Source organism: Enhydra lutris, unplaced genomic scaffold, assembly GCF_002288905.1.
Source record: "Enhydra lutris kenyoni isolate GAN:26980312 unplaced genomic scaffold, ASM228890v2 scaffoldscaffold10, whole genome shotgun sequence".
Taxonomy (NCBI): domain Eukaryota; kingdom Metazoa; phylum Chordata; class Mammalia; order Carnivora; family Mustelidae; genus Enhydra; species Enhydra lutris.
Window position 1 is genome coordinate 14,995,967 of NW_019154094.1, and position 19,194 is coordinate 15,015,160.

Here is a 19,194-nt window from a genome sequence, read left to right on the forward strand (position 1 = left end):
TAATTAAAAATTTTACTGTCTTGGGAAATACTTACTTGATCTCTCTAGATGAATTACTCAGGCTCAAAGAATCACAACCACTCTTAACAGTTTAAGTTTCACCTTTTTAAAAAATATTTTATTTATTTATTTGACGGAGAGAGCACAAGCAGGCAGGGAGGCAGGCAGAGAGAGAGGGAAAGCAGACTTCCCGCTGAGCAGAGAGCCCAATGCGGGGTTTGATCCCAGAACCCCGAGACCATGACCTGAGCCACAGGCAGAAGCTCAACCCACTGAGCCATCCAGGCACCCCTTCACATATATTATTGAGTCTTCCTCCCTACCCTACTTGTCTGAAAACGTATGCCATTTCTGTATGCCGTTATATTTCCTGGAGTTGGCACACCGTGATATTCAAATATGGTTGAGTGATAGAGGGGATGGCTAACTAAACTATATTATATTCATACAACGTAATACTATCAGAAGTTAGAATAATGTAGAATTATAAATTCTGATGAAAAGTTCTCCAAGATACAGTAAGTGGAACACGCCAAATAATGACTACGTACTGTAAAACAGTATAATAATGTAGATTTCCAGTGGGTATTTGAGTCTGTGTCTGTAAATGCAGAACAAGAATTTTTAAGTAACATCTGCAGTAGGGATGGTCGTTACCTGTTTAACCTGTTTGGAGGCAGGAGGCGGCCTTCCCAGGAAGTAATGGAACCTGGTTTTGGTGCAGTAATCAGAAGAACTTAATCTGTACTTTAAACATTTTGCTTTTATTGAAATGCAATAAAATTCACCAATTTTAACTGTACAATTTTATGAATATAAACAAATGTATACAGTAGCATAGCCAGGACCATAATCATGATAGCAATCATTTCTATTACCCCCGAAAGTTCCCTTATGCTCCTTTGTACTCATCCTCTTCCCTCACCCCCAGCCCTTGGCCAAACACTGATCCGTCACAAGAGCTTTGCCCTTGCCAAAATCTCATATAAATGAAATCATACAATATGTAGTCTTTTGTGGATAGCTTTTTTCCCTCCTAGCATAATGATTTTGAGATTCATCTGTGTTATGGCGTGTATCAATATTTTGTTCTTTTTCACTACTGAGTAGTATCCCACTATATGGGTATACCACAGTTTCTTTTATGCATTCACCAATTCACCAATTCATAGACTTTGGGTTGTTTAAAGTATTGAGCTTTGGAGTGCCTCAGTGGCTCAGTCATTAAGTGTCTGCTTTCAGCTCAGGTCATGATCCCAGGGTCCTGGAATTAAGCCCCGCATTGGGCTTCTTGCTTGCTGGGAAGCCTGCTTCTCCCTCTCCCACTCCCCTTGCCTGTGTTCCCTCTCTCGCTGTCTCTCTCTGTGAAATAAATAAATACAGTCTTTTTAAAAATTAAAAAAATTGGGCTTTATGAATAAGATTGAACATTTGAGTACAAGTGTTTGTTTATCTGTATTAATTTATTTTTACAAGAAGTATTTATCCATGCATTATGTATATAATTTAAAAAGTAATCTTTGACTTTGATAAATGAGTCAACCACTCTTTGACATATATTCTTCCACATTTTCCTCCCTGAAATACTAACATCTCTATATAAACGTTAAAGGGATTTTATACTGCTAAGCAATTCCTTTTCAATTTAATAATATACAATGGACATTTAAAAATATCAGTATTTATAGATTCAACTCATTCTTTTTTTAAAATATTTTATTTATTTATTTGACAGATCACAAGTAGGCAGAGAGAGAGGGAGAAGCAGGCTCCCCACTGAGCAGAGAGCCCGATGTAGGGCTCGATCCCAGGACCCTGAGATCATGACCTGAGCTGAAGGCAGAGGCTTAACCCACTGAGCCACCCAGGCGCCCCAACAACTTACTCTTTTTAAGAGCTGCATTCCAGGGGCACATGGGTGGCTAAGTCGTTAAGGATCTGCCTTCGGCTCAGGTCCATGACTCCAGGGTCCTCGGATCCAGCCCTGCATTGGGCTTCCTACTCAGTGAGGAGTCTGCTTCTCCCTCTCCCACTCCCCCCGCTTGTGTTCCCTCTCTCACTGTCTCTCTCTCTGTCAAATAAATAAATAAAACCATTGTTTTAAAAAGCTACATTCCTTTGTAGCTACATAAAATAACTTACTTAACTGATCTATAAAATTGTAAAACATGCGTATTCTTTGATCTAAAAATTCCACTTCCAGGAATTTATGGTAATGAAAATTTTTCTCAAGTTTGTTATGTTCAGGGGCACCTGGGTGGCTCAGTCGATTAAGCGTCTGACTCTTTGATTTCAGCAGGGTCCCTGATCTCAGGATGGTGAGATGGAGCCCCAAAGTGGGCTCAGCTCTCAGTGCCTTTTTAAATAAGATAAATAAGATCTTCTTAAAAAAAAAATTTGTCCCATTCAAACAATGTTCATTATAGCATTGTTTGTAATGGAGAAACTGGAAACATCAGTTTTTTAAAAAATATTTAAGTCACCATTTGCCTTTGCTGATCACTAATCCAAATATTCCAATTTTGCTTTTGCTACAATTTTATAAATTCACAAGGATAAGTTAAGACAGTAATTAGACCCATTGCCAGGATAAGTATTAATTGCTTTCTAACAGTTCTATCCTAGGAGGTTCTATAGTTGCTTATTTCAACTCATGCATTCTGCAGGATGGAGTTGAATAAGAAAAATATAAAAAGTTTGAAAAAGAGTAAGATATTTTGTATTGTTGAAGGCCTTCTGAGTATAGCTCCATTTGGTAGAACTATACTTCAACTGTTATTTCTCAGAATGCCCTGGGCACTCAAAAGAAAAAACTTTACTCTGGTGGATAATAAGGTAAAGCAATTTTGTATACTACACTAGGTTTATTCTGCCCTTTTAAAAAGTCCAGATATTCCAGCAATAACAAGCAACATGAAATTAAATGTAATTAAATGTTCAACATTTAAAGAGCACCAGAAAAATGCAAAGAGAAAGCAATATTTTTTGTACTTAGACTTTAATACTTAAAATTAATAATTTCTGGTGTGAAGCAAAATACTGTTTAATTTTGTAATAACTAAAAGTCTATACAGTTACCTAAGAGATTTGTACATTTTCCTAGAATTTAACTTAAATGGAATTAAAGACTGTATCTTCCTTGAAAAGAACCTTCCTTTGCACTGGAAGTACATGTAATAAGTTGCTTACCAGCTGAGTAACTTAAAATTGCATTTTGGAGGCTTGTTAGATTAAAAAAAAAAAAATCCTTGTACCCTTTAAGTAGCCTTTATGTCTTTTTGAATTTTATATAGAATTCCTTAAAACAATGTTCACCTGATTATATGTGTCTTTCCGAGTTGATTCTAATAAATTTCTCAAGACAGGGGCACCTGGGTGGCTCAGGGGTTAAAGCCTCTGCCTTCGGCTCAGGTCATGATCCCAGAGTCCTGGGATCGAGCCCCGCATCGGACTCTCTGCTCAGCAGGGAGCCTGCTTCTCTCTCTCTCTCTGCCTGCCTCTCTGCCTACTTGTGATCGCTGTCTAATAAATAAATAAATAAATCTTTAAAAAAAAAAATTTCTCAAGACAAAGGAAAATGGGTCTCCTTCCTCATAACTACTTCCAAATCTGTTTAATTAAGCAAAATAGATGGAAGGAGTTCTGATGTCCATCTCTAGCACCCAAAACCTAAAGCAAAAAATAAACAAACAAACAAATACAGACAAAACAACAAATGAAGATGTCAGAGTAGATTTTTCAGATTTCCTTTTAAGATATGCCATACATCAAATAGCTAATAGAGGTTATAGAACAGGATGTTAATGGCCTACTGAAATGTCTCTTTTGTAAAGATAAGAATAATCAGGGTCAGAGAGGCTAAATACCCTGCCAAGGTATCCACCACAGGTAATAAGCAGTAGAATTGGGATAAGAACCCATTTCTTGAGGTGCCTGGGTGGCTCAGTCGGTTAAGCATTTGCCTTTGGCTTGGGTCGTGATCCCAGGGTCCTGGGATTGAGCCCCACATTGGGCTCCTTGCTCAGTGGGGAGTCTGCTTCTTCCCCTCCCTCTGTGCTTTCTCTCAAGTAAATAAATAAAATCTTTTTTTAAAAAAAAAGAACCTATTTTTTCTGATGTCAACACTATTAATCAGTATACTCACTGCCGTCTTTTTAAAAATGAGAAAATTGAGCCCCAAAGAAAAAAATTGTTACTGTTTATTGATCGCATATCATGTAGCAAGTCCTATACTTCATTTAACCTAACAATTATGAGCAAGGTATTTTGAGGTTGCCCCAACTCATGAACAACACACTACATTAGGTATGTTTCCCTCATGTCTGATTTTTTGGGAAGATTTTATTTTTTTATTTTTATTTTTATTTTTTTTTAAAGATTTTATCCATTTATCCGACAGAGATCACAAGCAGGCAGAGAGGCAGGCAGAGAGAGAGGAAGGGAAGCAGGCTCCGTGCTGAGCAGAGAGCCCGACGCAGGACTCGATCCCAGGACCCCGAGATCATGACCTGAGCCGAAGGCAGCAGCTCAACCCACTGAGCCACCCAGGCGCCCGGGAAGATTTTATTTTTTAATAAAATCCCCCAACATGGGACTCAAACTCACGACTCCCAAGATTAAAAGTCACAGGCTCTACCAACTGAGCCAATCGGGTTCCCTGTCTGGCTTTGGGTTTTTTGTTTGTTTTTTTTAGAGTTCATGCCCAATGTGGGCCTTGAACTCACAACCCTTAGACTGAGAATCACATGCTCTACTGACTGAGCCAGCCAGGCGCCCCTGATTTTTTTTTTTTCATATGTTCCAGTTCCATGGGTTTAATAATGTAATGACTTTTGCTTATGTGTATGTTACATTAGAATGCAAGCTTCTTAAGGAAACCATATTACTTCCTTTAAATTTTTCAAAGCACTTGAGTATATATTCTATAAATAGTGCTAATATGTAATAGCAACAACAGATGTTACTGAGCACTTACTATATTCCATACATGCTTAAAAAACATTATTGCTTTATTCTTCTCAACAGTTTAATCCATGCCATTTGCTGCTCTCTTCAAGAATGGCTCAGCTCTGTTTCTAGGCCACAATAGTGTAATTTGGTTTTACCTCATTTCCTCCAACCTCTCAAAACTCCATTTTTATATCATTCTCTAACTGTAATTCATCACTGAACTTGTTTAAAGTCCTTGTTCTCTGAATATTGTTATTTATCTGCAATAGTGGAAAAGTATCTGTGCTTCAACAGAGAATCTTGTCCACCCACTTTCTCCTTCAGAGAGGAGGGGAGTGGTGTGTGAATTCCCAGTCTTTGGATATTTTGGCCCAACCTGCTACCTCTCAGCAACTCAAAGCCTCTGCCATGTAGTAAGAACTTTCCTTAGTTTCAGTGCATTTTATTAAGTCTTCTAAAAAAAACAGTTTTATATTCCATATGATTTTGTGGGGAGGCTTGTATATCTGAATCTATGCTCTCATCTTTCCTAGGAGTCAGGGTTTGTTTTTTGTTTTTTGTTTTTTTTAGATTAAAAAAAAAAGATTTTATTTATTTATTTGACACAGAGAGAGATCACAAGTAGGCAGAGAGGCGGGCAGAGAGAGAGGGGGAAGCAGGCTCCCTCTGAGCAGAGAGCCCGATGTGGGGCTGGATCCCAGGATCCTGAGACCATGACCTGAGCCGAAGGCAGAGGCTTTAATCCACTGAGCCACCCAGGCACCCTGGGTTTTTGTTTTTTTAATAATTTGGGTAAAGTTTATTAAAGTCAACACTTACCTACTTCCCCAATTTAAATTTACTTCTGCTGTACCTGCTTAATAAAGGTGGCATAAATTTTACACATATCTTAAATTATTTTAAAGTTTCTTGCAGGAAACTTTAAAAATAAGGAATGCAACAACTTGATTAGTTTCCTTCAAAGTATTTACAGCAGTCACATTCCCAATTCCCAGAAGAACTGGGAACCTAACCTAACCATGGTTTTCTGCTGCTTTAAAGCAGAGTGATTTTATGGTAGATACATAGCCTAACGCCACTAATTCTGCTCACATTTGTATTTACCACTTAACATTTATAAAAACTTCACAGTTAAAGAAATTATTAGGTAGCTGAAAGCTAAATGTCTGACTACTATGTACCATAGCAGATTAATGAAATAAGGTTAATTTCACAAAATCTTCCTCTCCTTGCCCAAATCTCCATCTATCTAGACTGTATAAATATTTCAAATATTTCACAATTACTGACATATCTTTCATGGTACAAAGCACAGAAGTCAATGAATTTCCTTATATAAAATCTTTTTCCTCCAAATATTAGATTTACTGATTCATGTAATCCTTTCTTCATGGTGGTTGAGACTGTTAGTGAATTAATCACCTAACATTCAATTCATAGATCTATCTAGTCCTCAACCATTAACATGCACCAGAATTCCTTGGAAGGCTGTTAAACCAAAATTGCTTCAGACCCTTGCTTCCAGTCAAGAAACAATAGTTCTCAAGACACTGGGCAATGAAGGACAATGATTCTTGAGAGCAGAAAACAAATGCAGTGAGCCCTGAACTTGAGATTGCTCCAGTTTACAGCCTTGAGGGTATTTTTAGGCCACATTTTAGGAGAACATTGGGTAGCCTGGTGAACTCTTTGAGCTGAAAGTCTGGGGAAACCAAACTTTAGGACAGAATTCCATAGAGAAGGGAGCAGCATAGAAACAAACAAAAACCCTTATACAAAAACCCTTGTACAGATCTGCAGGAAGTTCACCAATCAGTGGAGCGCTGATTAGCACATGCATGCGAGGAACTACTCAAAGCCAAGGAAAGAACCATCAGAAAGGATTAAAGGAATAGTGCCTGGGGTTGGTTGGGAAGAATGCCTGTTCCTATCAGCCAGATTAGAAAAACTCATAATTCATAAGATAGTAGCCAGAGTGCTCAAGAAGGTCTTGCCTCAATCATGAAGAATAGTTACTGCCAAACTGAGCATTGGTAGTTGGAATGCAAAATGATGCAGCCACTGGAAAACAGTATGGAGGTTCCTCAAAAGTTAAAAATAGAGCTACCCTATGATCTAGCAAGTGCACTACTAGTATTTACCCAAAGAATACAAAAATATAATTTGAAGGGCTACATGCACCCTGATGTTTATAACAGCATTATCAACAATAGCCAAATTATGGAAAGAGCCCAGATGTCCATTGACTGATGAATGGATAAAGATGTAGTATCTATATACAATGGAGTATTACTCAGTCATAAAAAAAAAAGAATGAAAGCTTGCCATTTGCGATGACATGGATGGAGCTAGAGAGTATTATGCTAAGTGAAATAAGTCGATCAGAGAAAGAGAAATACCATATGACTTTGCTTGTATGTGGAATTTAAGAAACGAAATTAATGTTCATAGGGGGAGAAAAAGAGGCAAACCAAGAAACAGATTCTTTTATTAACATATAATGTATTATTTGTTTCAGGGGTACAGGTCTGTGATTCTTCAGTCTTACACAATTCACAGCGCTCACCATAGCATATACCCTCCCCAATGTCCATCATCCAGCCACCCCCATTGTTGTAATTGGCAAGATTTCTGTTTTTTGGTGGCTGCATGATATTCCATTTTATATATATATATATATTTATATACACACACACACACACACCACATCTTCTTTATCCATTCACCTGTTGATGGGCATCTAGTTTCTTTCCGTAGTTTGGCTCTTGTGGACATCGCTGCTATAAACATTGGGGTGCATGTGCCCCTTCTGGGTCATAGGGTAGCTCTATTTTCAACTTTTTGAGGAAACTCCATACTGTTTTTCAGAGTGGCTGTACCAGCTTGCATTCCCACCAACAGTGTAGGAGGGTTCCCCTTTCTCTGCATCCTTGTCAACACCTGTTGTTTCCTGACTTACTAATTTTAGCTATTCTGACTGGTGTGAAGTGGTATCTCACCATGGTTTTGATTTGTATTTCCCTGATGCCAAGTGATGTGGAGTACTTTTTCATGTCTCTGTTGGCCATTTGGATGTCCTTTTTTGCAGAAATACCTGTTCATGTCTTCTTCCCATTTCTTGATAATCCAGTATAATCCAATTTGTTTTCTGGGTGTTGAGTTTGATAAGTTCTTTATAGATTTTGGATACTAGCTTTTTATCTGATAAGACATTTACAAATATCTTCTTCCATTCTGTTGGTTGTCTTTTGGTTTTGTTGACTGTCTCCTTTGCTGTGCAAAAGCTTTTGATCTTGATGAAGTCCCAGTAGCTCATTTTTGCCCTTGCTTTTGTCTTTGGCGATGAAGAAACAGATTCTTGACTATACAGAATAAACTGATGGTTACCAGAAGGGAAGTGGGTGGGGGTGGGTTAAATAGGTGATGGGGATTAAGGAGGGCACTTGAGACGAGCACCAGATGATGTATGGAAGTGTTAAATCACTAAATTGTATACCTGAAATGAATATTGCACTGTGTGTTCACTAACTGTGATTTAAATAAAAACTTTAAATAAACTTAGCACTGCTTTAGACCTACCTAACAAATCATAAAAGAACTGAAAGGATCAAATCATTTCCAAGTAACTTAACTGATTTCTAGAACAAAGCTCAAGATTTATAAGAATACAAAAATATCCAACACCCAACAAGGTAAAATTCTGGCATCTAATCTAAAATTATCAGGTATGCAAAGAGTCAGGACACATGACCCATAATAATGAGATAACCAGTGAAACCAACTCAGAACTGACACAATGTTATCTTAAATATAAATAGAGACATGGAAGACATAAGATAGACATACATCAAGTTTCTAGAAATAAAAATCACAATGTCTGAGATGAAAAATAGACTAGATGGAATTAAACAGCAGATTAGACAATACATAAGACTAATGAACTTAAAGGCATAGCATCAGAAACTATCCAGAATGAAAGACAGAGAGATAGAAGAGTAATAAAACAAGACAAAAACATGGAGAGTATCCATGAGCTGTAGGGGCATAACTACATTAAAATAATAAAGAGTTATAGCCAATAGTCCCACAAAGGAGATAAATGAGATAAAAAAAAATTGCCCATTAATTCATAAGCAGTCAGATAAAAAGGAAAAGGGGAATAAAGAGGAGATTAAGACATAGAGAACAAATAGCAAGATAACAGATTCCAATCTAACCATATCAATAATCACATTAATTGTCAGTGGTAGAAGCACACCAATTAAAAGGCAAAATTTGTCAGATTGGATTTTAAAAAAGCAACAACAGACTATATGCTATCTACAAAAAAAGTATCTTAAATATAAAGGTAACAAATAGGTTAAGAATAAAAGTATGGAAAAGATACACCATGCTAACACTAGTCAAAAGAAAGTTGAAGTTCTATGAATATCAAACAGTGGATTTCAGTGCAAAGTATATATAAAACTTATAGTCAAGAGATTTCAGTAGGCCTCTCTTAATAATTGAGAGAACGAGTAGGCAGAAAATCAGCAAGGACATGAACAGTGCTATCAACAAACTTGACATTTATAAACACTCCACCAAACAACAGCAAAATGCACACTGTTCTCAAGTGTACTTGAGTTGTACCCAAGTTTTCGCGTCCGAGAGACCACCAAGGAGCCAACACCGATGCAATCACACAAGGGTTTATTTAACAAGCTTAAGCTTGGGCCCAAGTATACCCGACTCCCCGGAGTAGGGACTTGGACCCTGAGCTTAGTTAAGGCAGGGGTATTTATGGGTTCCTGTTACTAAAGCAGGGTGGGCCTTCCTGTTACTAAAGCAGGGTGGGGGTCTCTGGAACTAAAGCAGGGTGGGGCTTCCTGTTACTAAAGCAGGTTAGGGGTCTCTGGAACCAAAGCAGGGTGGGGGTTCTTTTTACTAAAGCAGGGTGAGGGTCCTTAGAACTAAAGTAAAGTAGGGGAAAGTTCAGCCTTTGGGCACATGGGTCTGAGATGGCTGCCGGAGCTAAGATGGCTGTACTTATGCTAAGGCTAAACCTGAGGTGGGATGGCCTTAATTTTTCTCGGCCTCCACACCTGAAACATTTACTAAGATAAACCATATTCTGGGCCATAAAACACATCTTAATATATTTAGAAGGATTCAACACATACTGAGTATTTTCTTGGACTACACTGAGATGAAATTAGAAATCAATAAAAAGATTTCTGGAAAATCTACAAATGTTTGGAAAGTAAATAACACTTCTAATTAACCCATGGAGGGGCGTCTGGGTGGCTCAGTGAATTATGATCCCACAGTTCTGGGATCGAGCCCCGCATCAGGCTCTCTGCTCCGCGGGGAGCCTGCTTCCTCCTCTTTCTCTGCCTGCCTCTCTGCCTACTTGTGATCTCTGTCTGTCAAATAAATAAAATCTTAAAATAATAATAATAATTAACCCATGGATCCATCTAAGAACTCAAAAAGGAAATTATAAGGTATTTTGAAATGAATGAAAATAAATATAGAATCTATCAGAATTTATGGGATGCTACTAAAGCAGTACTTAGGGGGAAATGTAAGCACTAAAAACCTACATTAGAGAAGAGGAAAAGATCTCAGATCAATGACCTCAGCTTCCACGTTGAGAAACTAAAAAAAAAAAAAAACAAACAAAAACAAAAACAAAGTAAGCAAAAGAAAGACAACAGTCGTAATCAGTGAAATGGAAAATAGAAAAATAGAGAATATATAACCAAAATCTAATTCTTTGAGAAGATTAATAAAATTCATAAGCCTCCAATATCAGGAATGAGAAAGGTTCTCATCCCTATAGTTCCTACAGATAGTGAAACAATAATGAGAGAATATTAGGAATAATTTTATGCCCATAAGTGCAACAGCTTAAATATCTCTGGCAAATTTGGGGGGCACCTGTGTGGCTCAGTGGGTTAAGCATCCGCCTTGGTTGGGTTCAGTTCATGATCTCAGGATCCTGGGGTTGAGCCCCACTGTTACAGGCTCCCTGCTAAGCGGGGAGGCTGCCTCTCTCTATCCTTCTACCTCTCCCCACTGCTCCTGCTCCCTCTCCCTCATACACTCTCTCTCTCAAATCCATACATAAAATCTTAAAAAAAAAAAAAGAAACTGGAAAAATTTTTGAAAGACATAGACTACCAAAGCTCATTCAAGAAGGAACAGATAAACTTAACAGCCCTGTATCTATTTTTTTAAGTTGAGTGTGAACACCTTTCCACAAAGAAAATTCCAGGTCCTAATGGCTTCACTGGTGAATATTACTGAACATTTAAGAAATACACAAAACCATCTTGACATTACTCTTACAATTCACTCTCTGAGGCCTGATGCCTAAACCAAAGACATTACAAAGAAACTGCAAACTAATACCCACCAATACCCAAAACAAAAGCAGAAATTCTTTGGTGGGAGGGGATTGGATTTTATTAATCCAACTGTACAAACGACCCCCCATTGTCTGCCACCCCTACTTTCTTCCAAAAAGTACGGGAGTGAGAGGGAGAGACGGATTGAGCGGAAGAACCCCTCCCCCCAGGAGCCACTTACAAAAGGGGGGGGGAGATGGGCCCAGGGGATGACATCACAAAAATAGCAACAAATAAAAGAGGAGCCAACAGGGATGCCTGGGTGGCTCAGTGGGTTAAGCCGCTGCCTTCGGCTCAGGTCATGATCCCGGGGTCCTGGAATCGAGTCCCGCATTGGGTTCCTTGCTCAGTGGGGAGCCTGCTTCTCTCTCTGCCTCTGCCTGCCGCTCTGCCTGCTTGTGTTCTCCCACGCTTGCTCGCGGGCGCTCTCTCTCTCTCTCTCTCTGACAAATAAATAAATAAAATCTTTAAAAAAAAAAAAAAAGAGGAGCCTACAGAACCACTACACAACACAAAGCTGAGCAGGGCGAGGGCAAGGGGAGCACAAGGGAGACGGCACACTGGAAGAGAGAAGCCCAGAGGCTTCTCCCTTCTTTCTCACAGCCTCTAAAGCTGCTGGCTCCACCTGGACAGGCCAGTGAGTTCTGCAGTATCTGTGTGTGTCTTCTCTTCCAGTACTAGGGTCCCGAGAGAAGGGGGCGGGGACCACCAACTCCTCCCAGGGCCACACCTGTGCCTGCCTTCTCCACCCCACTGAGGAATGTCTGCCAAGAGCTACAAGAGAGGGACGCCTGGGTGGCTCAGTTGGTTAAGCAGCTGCCTTCGGCTCAGGTCATGATCCCAGCGTCCTGGGATCGAGTCCCACATCGGGCTCCTTGCTTGGCGGGGAGCCTGCTTCTCCCTCTGCCTGCCATTCTGCCTGCCTGTGCTTGCTCTCTCTCCCTCTCTCTCTGACAAATAAAAAAAAAAAAAAAAAAAAGAGCTACAAGAGAGGTAGGGCCCCTCTACCTCTACCTCAGGCTTCTACCAGGCCCCAGGCCCATCTCTGACAGGCAAAGCCTAAAAAATAAAATAATAACACATAAAGCCCAGTGCAGGACTGGCTGAGAAGAATAACTGCTAGATCACCAGGCCCAAGAAGACAGACTGAAAGGTAGGAAAGAGAAGCAAAACACATCCAGACTCTGGAGCGCATTTCCGGACCATGGCAATGACAGTCCCACTGCCTCCCTCACCCACAGGCTGGGACAGGGATCCTTGTAACAGGAGATGAGGTATAAGGGCTCTGTGCCTCTTCAAGCTTTCATTCAATCAAGCCAGGGAGGCAGAGAAATACAGGAGCCCAAATACAGCAGGTCAAAGTCCTGATGCCAGCGTGCAAGAAACAGGCAAGGCCTGGAAGCAGGGTACAGCCGGAGTCCAGGTCCGAGAACAGCCTGCACTTCAAATATTCTGGTCTGTCAGACCACGTATCCCAATTTGGGGCAAAAATATGGTCTTTAGGAGAAAAGCCCAGGAGAGGCTGAGAAAGGGCTGGTGGCTTTGGTATGAGGGACGCGTGTCTGGACGGCATCTCTTACCCACCGTCTTAAGGCCCCAAATCACCAAGAAACTGCCCCAGCCATGACCTCTCTTGCTTCTTCAAGCTGTTTGGTTCTTTAAGGGGGTAGGACTTGGGTCAGTCTTGGAGGAGGCGAGGGATGGGTAAGAAAAAGGAAAATTCCCCATTTATTCCCTAAAGCTGTCTCCTAAACCCCATGAAAGGGATACTGCAGGGATTGGATCCCAACTCTTCTGGCCAGAAACCTTTAACATCCCTGCAAAAACTAAGGCTGTGGGGCTAGAGAGGAGGGTTAGGCATGGGTCCTGGGGTGTCCATCATTGGCACAGAGGAGACCCCTGCCCCCAGATCTTCCTCCAGCCTCTGTTCTCTGGCAGTCATTGCCGCAGGCCTTCAGAGACTGTAGCCACCACAATGCTTGGCTCAGCTTTGGCGTCCTGGATCTCTGTAGACTGCAATACATATAAATAAATTTCCAGAAGACTGAGCAATCCAGGTTCTTTTGCATGCCGCCCTCAGTTCTTTCTCTGCCCCCAGGAGCCACTGTGTTTCTGCCCCATGGGAATGGGAAGCCAGTGGAAACAAGGACCAAGAACTAGACTTGGAAACCATCACCCTCGCCAGTGTCACCCATTGTTAGCAGCCACCAGCTGCGCCACACCATCACAGATGTACAGACTGGATCTGCTTGTCCTGAGGCAGAGATCACAAGCCCAGATGGTGGAGACCTCGGGGGTCAGCAACCCATACATGCTCTGTCACACCTGTGCATTTGTGGTGGAGCCACTTCTTGCAGGAGGCCTCACACAGAATGGTATGCTGGCCATCACTCACCTCACTGCAGCAGGCACCACATAGGTGTACCGGGCCTGGGAGAGGCGAGGCCCTGAGCACCCACCTGCCTTGCTGGGAGGGGCGGGTGCCAGACTGTTGGGATCTAGAGTTCCCCCACAGTGCTGTTCATGGGGGAAACTGGGCTGATTCCCATTAAGAGCAGCAGCTGGGGAGCCTGAGTGAGGTTCCTGGGGAAAAGCACTGAGGGCAGGTGGATTCAAGGGCTTTCCCCCAGTCCTAACCAGGGCCAGGAAAGCCAGGTCTGGACCAAGGAGGAACTTGTATTGGGAGGCAGGCAGGGGAGCCCTTGACCAGGTCTCTGGAGGAGATTAAAAGCTCCTGGCTGCACAAAGTGTGGGGGGAGAGAAAGAAGGAAGCAGCTCCCCTCTGGGAGTTTGTCCCATGGTGGGTGAGATCATGGGGCCAAATCCTCCGAGTGGGCCTGGCATCATCTGCCCACCAGGAGGGCTGAAGTTTTGACCCAGAGGCTGGTTGAGGGGTTGGCTAGGAGAGTTCATGTTGCCTGGGGGGTGAGTAGCCAGGGCCCTGGGTGGGAGGTGGTGTTTATGTTAAAATTAGGGCCCATAGGGTTGTGAGGGAAAGGGAGGTTTATCAATGAAGAAGCTGGGGACATCCTCCACTCCCAAAACCATAGCCTGAGAGTAGCTGGCCTGCCATGCCCCCTGTACACAGAAGCTTCCAAAGGGGACAGGACTGCCAAAGAAGCGGGGGTTCTGTGCCCCCTACCTTAGGGGCTCTGAAAGTCATCCTCAAAAGGATTGGATGCAACCAGGTGATCCACCATGGGAGTCATGCATGGTGCAAACTCCGTCAGATATGAGTATGCAGGGCCCTGAGTATTTGACCTCCTTTGCTTCTTTTCTGGGCTCTTCATCTGCAGATCTGCCTTGTCCTGCTTCCTCAGGGTGCTAGGTGGAGCAGGGGTGTGGGGGGGGGGCAGCCACTTCCTACCAGCTTGTCAAGGTGGGCGTGGCTCTGAGGTGGCTGTGGTGGCAGGGGCCCAGGGTCAGTGTGGTGGGGGACAGACTCATCCTTGGGGGCACCATCCCTGGGAGGGGGATTAAGGTGCCCTCAAGGAGTGGCCAGGCCAGGTAGCAAGGCGAGGCACCCAGTAGAGTGCCAGCCACCCAGTCCCAGGAACGAAAATTCTAAGCAAAATTTTAGCAAGTCAAATCCAAAACTGTATTAAAAGGATAAAACATCAAGACAAAGTGGTTTAATCCTAGGAATACAGTTTGTCTAGAATTCAAAAGTCAGTCAATGTTAACATACCAATCTTATTCACAAACTCAGAAAGGAAAACCGTATGATCATCTCAACAGATCCACGAAAAGCATTTAACAAAATCCAAAGCTGTATTCCTGATCTAAACAAAACAAAACAACAACCAAAAAAACCAAAACAAAACCAAAAACCTCTCAGCAAACTAAGAATAGAAGACTTCATTGACCTGATAAAGGACATCTACAAGAAAACCTACCGCTAATATTATACTTAATTATAAAAGGCTGAATGCTTTCCTTTAAGATCAGGAACAAGACAGATTTCCACTCTCACCAGCGCTATTCAACATTGTATTGGAGACTCTAGGCAATGCAATCAGGCAAGAAATATAAATAAAAGCCATCTACTAGAAAGAAGTAGTCTTTGTTCAGAGATAGTATAATCTTCTAGATAAAAAACATGATGGACTCTATAAAAAAAAAGTTACTAGGACAAGTAAATCAGTTTTTTTAAGGTTGTGGGATACAATACCAGTATACAAAAGTCAATTAACAGTATTTTGAATTAAATTTTGAATGGAAAACTGAAAATTGAATTTTATTTTATTTTTTTAAAAGATTTTATTTATTTGACAGACAGAGGTCACAAGCAGGTAGAGAGGCAGGCAGAGAAAGTGGGGCGGGGTGGGGAGGAATCAGGCTCCCTGCTGAGCAGAGCGCCTGATATGGGGCTTGATCCCAGGACCCTGACATCATGACCAGAACTGAAGGCAGAGGCTTAACCCACGGAGCCACCCAGGCACTCCTGAAAATTGAATTTTAAAAATAATATAATTTATAACATCAGAAATAAGACAGGCTTCGGGATAAATCTGATAGAAGATGTGAAACATTTGTACCCTGAAAACCACAAAATATTGCTGGGAGAAATTAAAGAAGATATAAATAATGGAGAGATATATTTTGTTCATGGATCCGGGGGCAATATAAATAAGATGTCACTTCTCCCCCAATTTATCTACAGATTTAACACAATTCCAGTCAAAGTCCCAGGAAGAATTTGCATAGAAATTCATAAACTTCTGCTTCTTCAAAAGATGCTGTTATGAAAATGAGAAGACAAGCCACAGACTGGGGAAAAATGTTTGCAAATCATATATCTGCAAAAGAACTTGTATCAAGATGGGTATTAGGGAGGGCACATGTGATGAGCACTGGGTATTATATACAACTAATGAATCATTGAACACTACATCAAAAACTAACAATATAAAAACAGTGGCTAACTAAATGTAACAATAGGGCAAAGGGCAGAGGGAGAAAGAGGGAGAGAGAGAGAGAGAATCTCAAGCAGATTGCCTGCTGAGTGCAGAGCTGGACGCAGGGCTTGAGCCCAGGCCCCTAGGACTATGACCTAAACCGAAGTCAGATGCTTAACCAACTGAGTCACCTAGGTGCCCCTTAAACAACTCAGTTTTTGAAATGAGCAAAAGATTTTAGCAGACACTTGACCAAAAAAACCCAGAAGCAAAACAAACAAACAAAAAAACCATAAGTAATAAACATAAGAAAAGATGTTCAATGTCACAGGTCATTAGGGAAATGCAAATTAAAATGCCAGTGAGATAATAATACAAACCTATTAGAATGGCTAAAATTGAAAAGGCCGACCATACCAAGTGCTGCATAGGATGTGCAGAAAATGGAACTCATACACAGCTGGTGGAAACAAATTAGTACAACCACTTTGGAAAAGTTTGGCAGTTTCTTAAGAAGTTAAACATTCACCTACCATATGATCCAGCAATCCTATTCATATAATTCCTAGGTATTTGCCCCACAGGAAAGGATATATATGTCTATATAAATACTTGTACATGAGTGTTCATAGCAGTCAAAAAACTAGAAATGATCCAAATATCCATCCACAAGTGAGTGGATAAGACATTTTTATTATAGCCATATAATAGAATACTACTCGGCAATAAAAGTAATGAGCTTTTGATACATATAACATGAATGAATCTCAAAACATGCTGAGTGAAAGAAGTTAGACCCCTTTCTACACTGCCCCTCTCTCCCTGAAAATGTACATGTGTACCAAATCTGTCTCCATGCCCTCACTAGTCAGGAGCAACTCTCAGCTGCTGAGCTGACCACTTTTTGCACCAGTGCTAAAACAACCAGACACTGTCCACGAGAGCCTCAGGGGCTGGGCAGCCTCACTTATCCCTAGCTGTGACTTCCAAGCCAGTGCTATTTTGAACAGTAGCTACATTCATCAGGGCGGCGGCTGTCACAGCGGGATGGCTGGCTTTGGGGCTGGGCTTGGGACTGTGTTTGGGAGCCTCATCACTGGTTATGCCAGGAACTTTTTTTTGAGGCAACAGCTCTTCTCCTGTGCCATTCTGGGCTTTTCCCTCTCAGACTCCATGGGGCTCTTTTGCCAGATGGTAGTCTTTCCTATCCTCTTCACCATGTTAAGGAGCCCTCTCCACCACTCATGGCTCTTTCTCCCATGTCTCATCTGCTCTGTATATTCTTTTTCCTATATATCATTAGGCAGGCTAGAGAAAGCGGTTGGCTCAGGTTTTGGCAGAGGGAGGACAAATAAATACCATATTAAGAAAAGACAAAAAAAGATTTTTAAAAAGTACATTCTATATAATTCCACTTATATAAAACTCTAGAAAATACAAATTAATCAATAGTGATAGAAAACAGGACAGTGATTATTTGAGAAGGAAGGTAGGAAGGAATGCAAAGGAGCATAAGGGAAGGGTGATTTGGAGGGTGATGGATATGTTCCTATCTTGATTATGGTGATGTATGGGAGTACTCACTTTAAAAAAAATTTTTTTAAAGATTTAATTTTTATTTATCTGAGAGAGAGAGAGCACAAGCAGGGTGAGGAGCAGAGGGAGAAAGACTCCCTGCTGAGCAGGGAGCCTGATGTGGGGCTCAGTCCCAGGACGCTGGGATCATGACCTAAGCAGAAAGCAGACACTTAACCCACTGAGCCATTCAGGTGCCTCTTATGAGTATATTCAAATGTCAAAACTTAACAAATTGTACACTTTAAATGCCTCAGTTAATTGTCAATTATACTTCAATAAAGCTGTTTTTTAAGAACACAAATTGCTAGGTTCTACCACCAGAGCCTCTGGCTATAAAAATATTTATCCACTTCATTAGATTATAATCAATCATTTCAATAGTTTCCTCTTCAAGTCTAAAAATCTATTCACTTAATGGTAAGTTATAACAATTCTGGAATATAAAGTTACTATTTTTTTAAAGTAATTCTGCAAGTAATTTATGGTACAATGTATTTATACTGGTTAGTATGGAAAACATGAACAGGAAAAAATAAAGGATCCATGAAGTTTAACTTTCTAATTGGCTAAACAAATGATGGTAGGATGACAAAGAAAATGGGGAGGCAAACAGAAACAGAAGAACCTAAGCCTAGTGGTAAAGTCAGTAAAATAGAATGAGACCTATGATTATTAGACAACAATAATTTTTTTAAAGATCTTATTTATCCATTTGACAGAGAGATCACAAGTAGACAGAGAGGCAGGAAGAGAGAGAGAAGGAAGTACGCGCCTTGCTGAGCAGACAGCCCGAAGCAGGCCTCGATCCCAAGACCCTGGGATCATGACCTGAGCCGAAGGGAGAGGCTTAACCCACTGAGCCACCCAGGCGTGCCCACTATATATATATATAAATATATAAATATAAATATATATATATATATATATATTTTTTTTTAAGTAGGCTCCATGTTCAGCACCCAACACAGGGCTTGAACTCACAACCCTAAGATCAAGACCTAAGCTGAGATCAAGAGTTGGATGCCTGACCCAACTGAGCCATCCAGGCACCCCTGACAATGGTAATCTTAATTTGAAGAAAGGCACAGCAGAGCATTCAAGTAGTGGGTAACAGAGAAAGGCTGGTATTCAAAAGTACAGAAGTAACAGAAGTAGAATTCTCCTGCCATGCTTTATTGATTTCAAACAAACTGGGAAATGTAATTGAAAAAAAAACTCTAGGAGCTCTATTTTATTAATAAGTGCTAATTTCTATTGGTATAATTATAAACACCACAATTCAATCAAGTTGCAGATGGCATGTAAGTAATATATCTTCCATATATGGAAGGGTATCAAACTGTTAATTATAATTTAGTCATTAATATGACAACACA

The 19,194-nt window shown here is 40.9% G+C and overlaps 2 pseudogenes; one reads left to right on the forward strand and one right to left on the reverse strand.

Annotated features, from left to right (window-relative positions):
• Window positions 1-13,529: 13,529 nt before the first annotated feature.
• Window positions 13,530-14,674, reverse strand: LOC111143735 (annotated as a pseudogene).
• Window positions 14,675-17,053: 2,379 nt separating this feature from the next.
• On the forward strand, window positions 17,054-18,478 carry LOC111143966 (annotated as a pseudogene).
• The last annotated feature ends 716 nt before the right edge of the window (window positions 18,479-19,194 follow it).